Below are 9,831 nucleotides of genomic sequence, written 5' to 3'. Positions count from 1 at the left end.
TGTCGAAAAAGTCATCACCAAGAAGCCTCTCTCTAATTCAAATAAAGAAAGTGTTGCTTCTACAAAAAAGAAGGCAACTCTCATTCTTCGCTATGCACTAAAGGTAAAGAAAAAGAAAGATCACCCATCGAATTTCCAAGATAATGTGCTAAAGGGGATAACATTACCTATCAGGAAGATTAATGTAATAAATCCATCCTCAAGACTTCTTGAAGAGTCTGTGGCTCAAAATCTGCCACAAGATATGACATTTCCTACGAAACGTATGAAAGAAGGCATTAATCCAAATACAGATAAGCTATTTGTAAAGGCTGGATACAATTCTAATAATCCATCAAGGTTGGGCAAACTTCCTTCAGAGGGTACAACCAGGCAGGAACGTGAAGGCCTAGGATACATATAGTCACCTCCAATTTGCATCTCCATAAGAAGGGCGGTCAGTAATTATATTACCATGGAAGAAGAATCCACTGCTGCTAATAAAAGAGCCTCTATATTTGACCGACTTGGAGGGTCAACTATAAGAACTTCGGTGTTTGAAAGGCTGGGACCTCTAAATAAGAGGAGAAGCAACAAGTGTAAGAGGAGTCGTCAAAGCATGATGATGCACTTTTTACTTAAAATACAAAAGGATTTTCAAAATTTGATTCCTTTTAGAATGAAGCGACAGACGAAACTGGTAGTTTCATGTAGCAACGTGTTAAAAGCAAAGGCTCATACTATGGTTTATACCATGGAATGTGAGGAGGATGAAGAAAGTGTTGGCTCCTCATATCAATTTACGGCCCAGAATAAAAATGAGGCCTCATCTCAAATGAAGGTTGATGAAGAGATGGAAGATACTTTATGGTGTCACCATATATCCATCAACGATGATAATCCTCAAGAGGAGGAAGATGCTGGAGATGCTCCATCTCAACTTGAAGAAGGAGCGAAGGCTACAATAGATCCCTTGAAAGAAGTTAATCTTAGAACCAATGAAGACCCAAAACCAACTTATCTGAGTGCTTTTATAGAGATGGAGAAAGAAATTACTTATATGGAAATACTCAAAGAATATATAAATGTCTTCACCTGGAGCTATAAGGAAATAACTGGATTAGATCCAAAAGTAGCGGTCCATCAGTTGGTAGTCAAGAATGGTGCCCGTCTTGTTAACCAAGCCCAAAGATGCTTTAGGCCGGAGTTGGTTCCTCTGATTGAAAATGAAGTTAACAAACTCATTGAAGCTAGATTTATTTGTGAAGCCAAATATCCCACGTGGATTTCAAGTATTATTCCAGTACGTAAGAAGAATTGCCAAATTTAAGTTTGTATCGACTTTCGGTATCTCAACAACGCCTGCCCTAAGGATGACTTTCCAATCCCCATACCAGAGTTGATGATTGATGCCACCACTGGTTATTAGACAATGTCCTTCATGGATGGTTCATCCAGCTATAATCAAATCCGTATGGCACTAAAGGATGAAGAACTCTCTGTATTTCGTATGCCCAAAGGTATTTATTGCTACAAGGTGATGCCTTTTGGTTTGAAGAACGCTTACGCCACTTATCAAAGGGCCATGCAGAACATCTTTGACAGCCTGCTCCATAAAAATATTGAATGCTATATGGATGTTCTAGTGGTGAAGTCAAGAAAGAGAGACGACCACTTAAAAGACCTAAGAATGGTATTAGAGTTACTTTGAAGATATCAACTTAGGATGAATCCATTGAAGTGTGCCTTTGGAGTTACTTTTGGAAAGTTTCTTGGCTTCATTGTGCGACACTGAGGAATTAAAATTGATCTAGCCAAGATCGATGTAATTTTGAAGATGTCCGAACCTTGAAATATTCATGAGTTAAAAAGCCTTCAAGAAAGGCTAGTATATTTAAGGAGGTTCATCTCAAACCTGGCCGAAAAATGTCAACCATTTAGTCATCTTATGAAGAAGGACACTCCCTTCGAATGGGACCAAGCTTGTAGTAATGCCTTTAAGAGTATCAAATCATACTTAATGAAGCCACTAGTTCTTGCAGCCCATACCTGGGAAACCATTGATACTCTACATCACGGCACAAGAGAGGTTAGTTGGAGGCAAAGAAAACTCTCTTTACTATTTGAGAGGAATGATGACGCCGAATGAGCTAAAGTATTCTCCAATTAAAAAGTTATGTTTGGCATCGGCCTTCTTAATTCAAAAGATGAAACACTACTTTCAAGCTCATGTTGTCCGTTTTTTGTCTAGGGCAAATCTCATCAAGTTTGTGATGTCAAAACCAGTCCTCAGTGACTTACTTGCAAAGTGGTACCTTCAATTCAATAGTTTGAGATTGTGTAGGTTCCCAAAAAAGCTGTAAAAGGACAAGCATTAGCTGACTTCTTGGAAGATCACCCAATACCTGATGACTGGAAGTTGAGCGATGAACTCTCTGATGAAGATGTAATGCCCGTGGAAGTTAGATCCCCATGGAAGATGTACTTTGATAGTGCTACACATTGAGATGGAGCTGGTGCTGGTGTAGTATTTGTTACTCCACAAGAAGAGGTCATCCCCTACTCTTTTACCTTGACGAATCATTGCTCCAATAATGTTGCTGAGTATCAAGTTCTCATACTCAGACTAGAGATGCCTGTCAACATGAAGCAACTACAATTATAAGTTTTTGGTGACTCCTAATTGGTGATAAAGCAACTGTTGGGAAGCTATGAAGTTCGAAATCCTGAGTTAACACCATATCATGATTATGCACAGAAGTTAATAGGATGGCTTGGAGAAGTAACCCTTCACCACATGCTAAGAAAAGAAAATAAGCAAGCTGATGCCCTAGCTGCTTAGGCTTCTACTCTAACTCTTCCGAATCAGACATGAGTTACTATTCACTAAGAATGGGTAGTACCACCATCAAATGAAGATGAAGACGTAAAAGGTAAGATTGAATACCTCATCGCCATGTCTAAAGCTGTAAAGGAGGGTTGGCAACAACCTAACATTGACTACTTGTGTTATGGGATACTTCTAGAAGATCCAAGGAGAAAGACTGACATTCATCATCGTGCACCTCGCTTCCTTTACTACAAAGACATACTGTACCAAATATCATTTGAAGGAGTACTCTTACGGTGTTTGGGAGAGGAAGAAGCAATTCAAGCTTTGCAACTAGTGCACCGGGAGTTTGTGGATCACATCAGTTTGGACTAAAGGTCCATTTTTACATTAAAAAGATGGGATATTGTTTGCCAATGATGGTGAAAGATTGCTTGGACTGTACTAGAAGATGCAAAGCTTGCCAATTCTATGCAAATTTCATACGTCAACCTCCAGAGGTACTACACACAACTGTAGCATTTTGGCCATTCAATGCTTGGGAAATGGATGTTGTTGGTCCAATACCAAAATCTTCTGGTGGACACTTATACATCTTGGCCACAACAGATTACTTCTCAAAATAGGCTGAAGTTGTTGCTCTCAAGGAAGTAAAGAAGGAAAATATTGCAAACTTCATCTGAGTGAACATCATCTACCGCTTTTGAATTCATCAGTACATAATAACTGACAATGGAAAGCCTTTTGATAACAAGCTGATGAACAAAATTTATGATTTCTTTGGTTTCAAGCAGCACAAGTCTTCTATGTACCATGCTGCCGCCAATGGTCTAGCCGAAGCATTTAATAAGTCTTTATGAAATTTTTTGAAGAAGGTCATCTCCAAGTCCAAATGAACTGGCACGAGCGAATGAATGAAACTTTACGGGCGTATAGGACAACTTATCGTACACCGATACAAGTAACCCCATATTCACTTGCTTTTAGAGTTGAAGCTGTCCTGTCACTTGAGCGTCAAATACCTTCTTTGAGAATGGCTATTCAAGAAGGGCTCACCAATGAAGAAACTGATAAGTTGCATCTTGCGGAGTTAGAAGCTCTTGATAAGAAGAGGCTGGAGGATTAACAAAATCTTGAATATTACCAAGCCTGGCTATCTCGTTCTTTCAACAAAATGGTTCGCTTGAGGTGCTTCCAAGTTGGAGATCAAGTCCTTGCAGTAAGAAGACCCATGATCACTTCTTGTCAGTTTGAGGGTAAATTCATCCCGAAGTGGGATGGACCATATGTCATACAAGAGGCATATTCAAATGGTTCTTACAAGCTTGTTGATGCAGATGGTGTGAGGATTGGCCCCATCAATGCCAAGTTATTGAAGAAGTACTATCCTTAAGGAAAGATGACACTTCTTAAGGCGCGAGTATAAACTGATGTCTACTCCTGGCCCGCAAGAGTATAAATTATGAACGGCTAAAAAAAATATCCGCTAGGTTGAAAGTCTCAAAAGAGGTGGCCTAGGCAAAAGTTAGGACGCAAAAAAAATACATACTCCAGAACTATGTTGTGACTTGATCCTCTTCATTGAGGTACGTAGGCGGTTGGAATTTTATTTTGAGTTCAGTTGCATGAGGGTAAAAAAAACATGTCCTCCCTCATATAAAAATTCAATTTTCAAAAGACTTTTAACATCATCAATCTTCAGATTAGCACCAAGTATTGGTGACTCAATGGGGGCAAATCCCTATGAAGTATAAGCTTCTTGGATATAAGTTGAAGTCTTCAAATTCACTAAGTTTTCATGTTAGACCTTTCAAGTTACCATATTGGAGCCTGTAAGTTCACTAATTCTGATAGTTGAAGTTTTCAAATGACTTATGCGTATAAGTTGAAGTCTTTAAATTCACTAAGTCTTCATATTAGAGCTTTCAAGTTACCATATTGGAGCCTACAAATTCACAAAGTCTGATAGTTAAAGTTTTTAAATGACCTATGCATATAAGTTGAAGTCTTCAAATTCACTAAGTCTTCATGTTGGAGCTTTCAAGTTACCATATTGGAGCCTGTAAGTTCACGAAGTCTGATAGTGAAAGTCTTCAAATGACCTATGTATATAAGGTTGAAGTCTTCAAATCACTAAGTCTTTATGTTAGAGATTTTAACTTCACCATATTGAAACCTGCAAGTTCACGAAGTCTACAAGTTGAAGTCTTCAGATGCCCTGCGACTATAAGTTGAAGTCTTCAAGTCTGCCATATTGAAGCTTTCAGAGTTTGAAAGTTGGATTCATCGGGTTCTTTGATCTATAAGTTAAAGTCTTTAAATCCTTGAAACCTTCTTGAGTTTACCTAACAATCTTCATGGAAGTACCTTTTCTTATGGCGGGGATGAGTAGCCATCCCTATGCGCTATAAGATTATCCTAAGGTTACCTTTTCTTATGGCAGGAATGAATAAGCTGTACCTATGCGCCGTAAGATTACCACAAAGTTACCTTTTCTTATGGCGGGGACGAGTAGTCATCCCGATGCGCATTACCATAAAGTTATCTTTTACCTTTTTATGGTGGGTACGAGTAGTCATCCCTATGCGCCATAAGATTACCATAAGGTTACCTTTTCTTATGGCAGGGGCGAATAAGCCGTCCCTATGCGCCGTAAGATTATCATAAATTTACCTTTCTTATGGCGGGGACGAGTGGCCATCTCTACATGCCACAAGACTACCATGAAGTTACCTTTTACCTTTTGCCATAAGACTATCATGAAGTTACCTTTTACCTTTGCCATAAGACTATCATGAAATTACCTTTCTTATGGTAGGAACGAGTAGCCATCTCTACGCGCCATAAGATTACCATGAAATTACCTTTCTTATGGCGGGGACAAGTAGTCATCCCTACGCGCCACAAGATTACCATGAAATTACCTTTCTTATGGCGAAAACGAGTAGATATCCTTTCGCTCCATGTGGTTGTCATCTTTGCATGAAAGACATTATTTGGGTGAGAAATATAAGTCGTGCACAAGCTGTTAAAAAAAGAATTAAATTAATAAGAGGAAAAGAAATTACCTTGCTATTGATTCCAATCCACCACAAGGTTGCTGCTGAGAATGCTACAGAATATAATGCAAACAATGAATAACATGGGGTATTTATAGGTGTATAGAGGCGGTGCATGTTAAGATTCCTAGTTTAAGTAAAAAAAGATTAATATAATCCAAATAAGATTCAAGGACTAGTAAAGGCGACCGTAGCAGTAATTGTATTCTGCTCGAATACGACCAGTTTTAAGTGGTGAATGTGCCGATTGAAATACTTAACTTTCTGAAAGTTATCTTATTACTTTTGCATAGTTTAAAAAGTAATACTAATCACTGGAATGTGATTAGTGGAAAGGATAATTGGATTTTCCCATATTGAAAGTAAAATGGGCCAGGAAACATAATCATTGTTAAATGATTTCTTATATGTGTTGAAAATGCACACGACCCAATAAATAAATTAACTCGATCTAAATTCGATTTAATGGTACTTCAAAACTCATCTTTGATTTAAATAAATTAATACTCCGACAAGTCTTGAAGCGGAGGGCAATTTGTATGTAACGAAATTTTGTTAAATTTAAATCCATACGAAATTCGGATTATATTAAATTCAAAATATATTAATCTCAAAGAAATATTAGAGATTAATATAATTGGATTAATCATTGAAGTCCAAATTTTCATGGATTTAATTAAAGTCCAATTGTTATTAGGTTAGTCCATTAATTTGAGCTAGAAATAACTAAGCCCACTTTATCAAGCCCAAGATGTCATCATATTAATTTGGGCTACAAATGACTAAACCCACTTTAGCAAGCCTAAGATGTCATTATGTTCTAGAGGCCCAATTGAGTGCCACATGTCAAATGACATGGCATGCCAAATCAAGTGAAGGAGCCAATGAGACTATGCCACATGTCAAAATGATGCAGTAATTAAAAGCCCATAAAAGGTGTCATGTCAATTAAATCTGGTTGGTCAAAGGAAGTTCATATTTATCATGACTCTTCACCTCCTACAACTATAAATAGGGTCCTCATAATTCAAAAAAGGGAGGAACAAGTTTAACAAGAAGCAAGAGAGAGCTCGTGGATCAAAGCGTCAGATTTCTCTACAAATTCAAGAACAAGCTCAAGATTTCAAGATCAAGAGTTTAAAGTTCAAGAACAAGCTCAAGATTTTAAGATCAAGAGTTCAAGGTTCAAGGTTCAAGAACAAGCTCAAGATTTCAAGATCAAGAGTTCAAGATTCAAGAACAAGTTCAAGCTTCAAGATCAAGACTACAAGATTCAAGAACAAGCTCAAAGGCCCTTGAATTCAAGTATAAGTCGAGATCAAGTTCATCAAGTCTTCAAATCAAGTTCATGTTCAAGATCAAGACCACAAGATTTAAGAACAAGCTACCAAGCCCTTGAATTCAAGCACAAGTCAAGATCAAATCCCTCAAATTCGTCAAGTTCAAGTTAAAGTTCAAGACCAAGCTCGAAGCCCTTGAATTTATAGTTGAAAAGGCGAATCAGAGGAATCATAGAGATTGTAACACTCACTTGTTGAAATCAATAAATCGATTGTTGCAGTATTTTTCTTGTCTCAATTATTATTTTTGATCTCAAGAATTTTATTGTCCAACAAATTCTGGCACACCCAGTGGGACCAAATCTGCCCTTCATCACTTCTCTCATAAATCAGATTTGCAAATCTATAGCCACCGTATAAAGATGGAAGCTCTATTGGTACTTCAAGACTCATCATCAAATCTACACTTCGACAAGCCTTGAAGTAGGGGACATTTGTAGACATCTAAAATTTGTAGGACTCTTTATGAAGAATTCAAATTTCGTTAGAGTTCTTGGAGACTACTTTACCCTAAATTCCGCCTATTTAAAGGGTAACATATTCCCTGAAACAAGGATCTTGCCTATTCCATCCCATAAACTGATGGGTATTCATAAAAAGATCGGGATCTTCAATATCCCACAAAATCATGGGATATTCATAAAGAGATCATCCTATGTTTGAGAAATACGCCACTAACGACCCCCAAATTATGGACAAATTCATATCAAATCTAAATATTCCTATGTTTGAGAAATATGCTATTGAAAGCCCTCGAATTATGGAGAAAATCAAGAGAGAAAAGAGAGAAGAATCAAGGGAGGAACAGATTTGTACCCATATCATTTATCAATAAAATTATTGTTTCTTCATATTTTTATATTTGTGGTTGAAATTTATTTTTCATGAATTAAATTACATTGAAAACAATTCTCAACCTCTATATTCTCTCGTCTAAAATCATGTCTCGATCCACACTATGTAGCCATTTGGCCATAGAATTTTTTTTTCCTGAAAAATTATCACTTTAGTGAAAAAAGTGAAAACACGCTGCGTTTGGCGATAAATTTTTTAACTCCACTTTTGAAAAATGAAAACAAGTTTTACTTGTTTTCACTTATACTTCTCTCACAAAATTTCAAAAACAACTTTATTTTATATTCATGACCAAACACAACTCAACTCCAACTCCAACTTCAACTTCAACTTCAATTTCAACTTCAGAAAAAAAGTAATTTCACGGTAAAATGGGGCTAATGTTAAAATCATCAATTAAGAAGCCAAAAAGAAAAAGAAGCATAAAAGCATCATTTTTTCTCTGATTGGATATTTGTGGAGAAGCATTAGTACACGAAAGTCCACTATCTCTTCCTTTTACGCTAAACACTTTGAAATTCAAAACCCTACCTTGAAAATTAAAACCCCCCTAAGCTTTAATTTAAAATAATAATAATAATAATAATAATAATAATAATTCCTTAAAAGTCTAATTCTATTACTAATAAATTAATTAATCCTTCAAAAATTGTGAACCAGCCGGTCCGATTCAGTTTTCTTTTTCTGCCACATTTCTAAAACTTTTCGATGACTATTTGAGTACAAACCGATCGAAAAAGTAGGGCTACTTGTAGGCCAGTATTCTGGTAAGAGTCGACCAGATTTGAACCAGACTCCACATGAATTACAAAGTGTTTTCTCACCTAATTGACTGGTTCGCCATAATGGGGTCTTCTACACCCCACAATGACTACACTGTTTCCCCCCTATTCTTTCTGCCCGTTTCTCCATCATCTTCTTTGGTCTTCTCCCCTCCGGTTTATTTTCTACTGACGAAGAGATTTGTTCTAGAGGCTAAATTCGAGCTGATGTCTTCGTTTGAACTGGACCGGTGAAATGAGGCTTTTCTTGGACCGATGACATTAGAGGTTTTTTCGGTAGATTAGCAGGAAAGTGTGCGAGGGAATACTAAAAAAATGAGTCTTCAACAAAATGAGAGAGCCATTCTAGATTATCCAAATCAGCCCCCTGCAAAAAAGACGCTGGGATAAAGTGCAACAAATCAAAGTATTTACAAAAAAAATACGACAATGGAGAAAATATATGAATTAAGAAGAGAAGCAGTACTAGTTTATGCAGTCAAAAGAAGCAAAAAGAAAAGGATGTCTAGGCACACGAAGGCTGACTTCACTACCAAGGAGAGTGAGAGAAGTAAAATCTTTTTTGACAGGACACATATTGGTAATTGCTTGTTTATCACCTTCGTTTCTCTGGTTTCTTAGGGGACAAAATGGAACAAGGATTGTCATCTCCTTCATAGTCGTCATTGAAGGCATTGGACAAGTCAAGTAGTTCGTCAATGAACAAGTCATCACTGGAAACAAGAGTTTGACAGTTGCCTGAGTAATCCATGTTCCTGTTCCTGTTTAACACACTAAAATAAAGTTATAAAATATATAAAATATGACCGCTAAGTCAGAAAAGAAGGAAGTTAGGGAAGGGTGAACAATTGGAATTACCAGGAAAGAAAGAGAAGAAGAGGAACGTGATAGACAGAAGAGGAGGGATAAGAGGAGAGGATTGACTTGAGAAATTGGCTAATTAATTTGGTAAAGAATTGAATGGGGCGCTGAGGCGATAGGGAGCA

General features: G+C 37.2%; 1 pseudogene; it reads right to left on the bottom strand.

Moving 5' to 3' along the window:
- Positions 1–4,950: 4,950 nt before the first annotated feature.
- LOC124895359 lies at positions 4,951–9,596 on the bottom strand (annotated as a pseudogene).
- Positions 9,597–9,831: the final 235 nt, after the last annotated feature.

Source organism: Capsicum annuum, unplaced genomic scaffold (assembly GCF_002878395.1).
Source record: "Capsicum annuum cultivar UCD-10X-F1 unplaced genomic scaffold, UCD10Xv1.1 ctg81560, whole genome shotgun sequence".
Lineage (NCBI taxonomy): Eukaryota > Viridiplantae > Streptophyta > Magnoliopsida > Solanales > Solanaceae > Capsicum > Capsicum annuum.
Note: the sequence above shows the minus strand (reverse complement) of the source record. Positions and strands in the feature narration are given on the sequence as shown.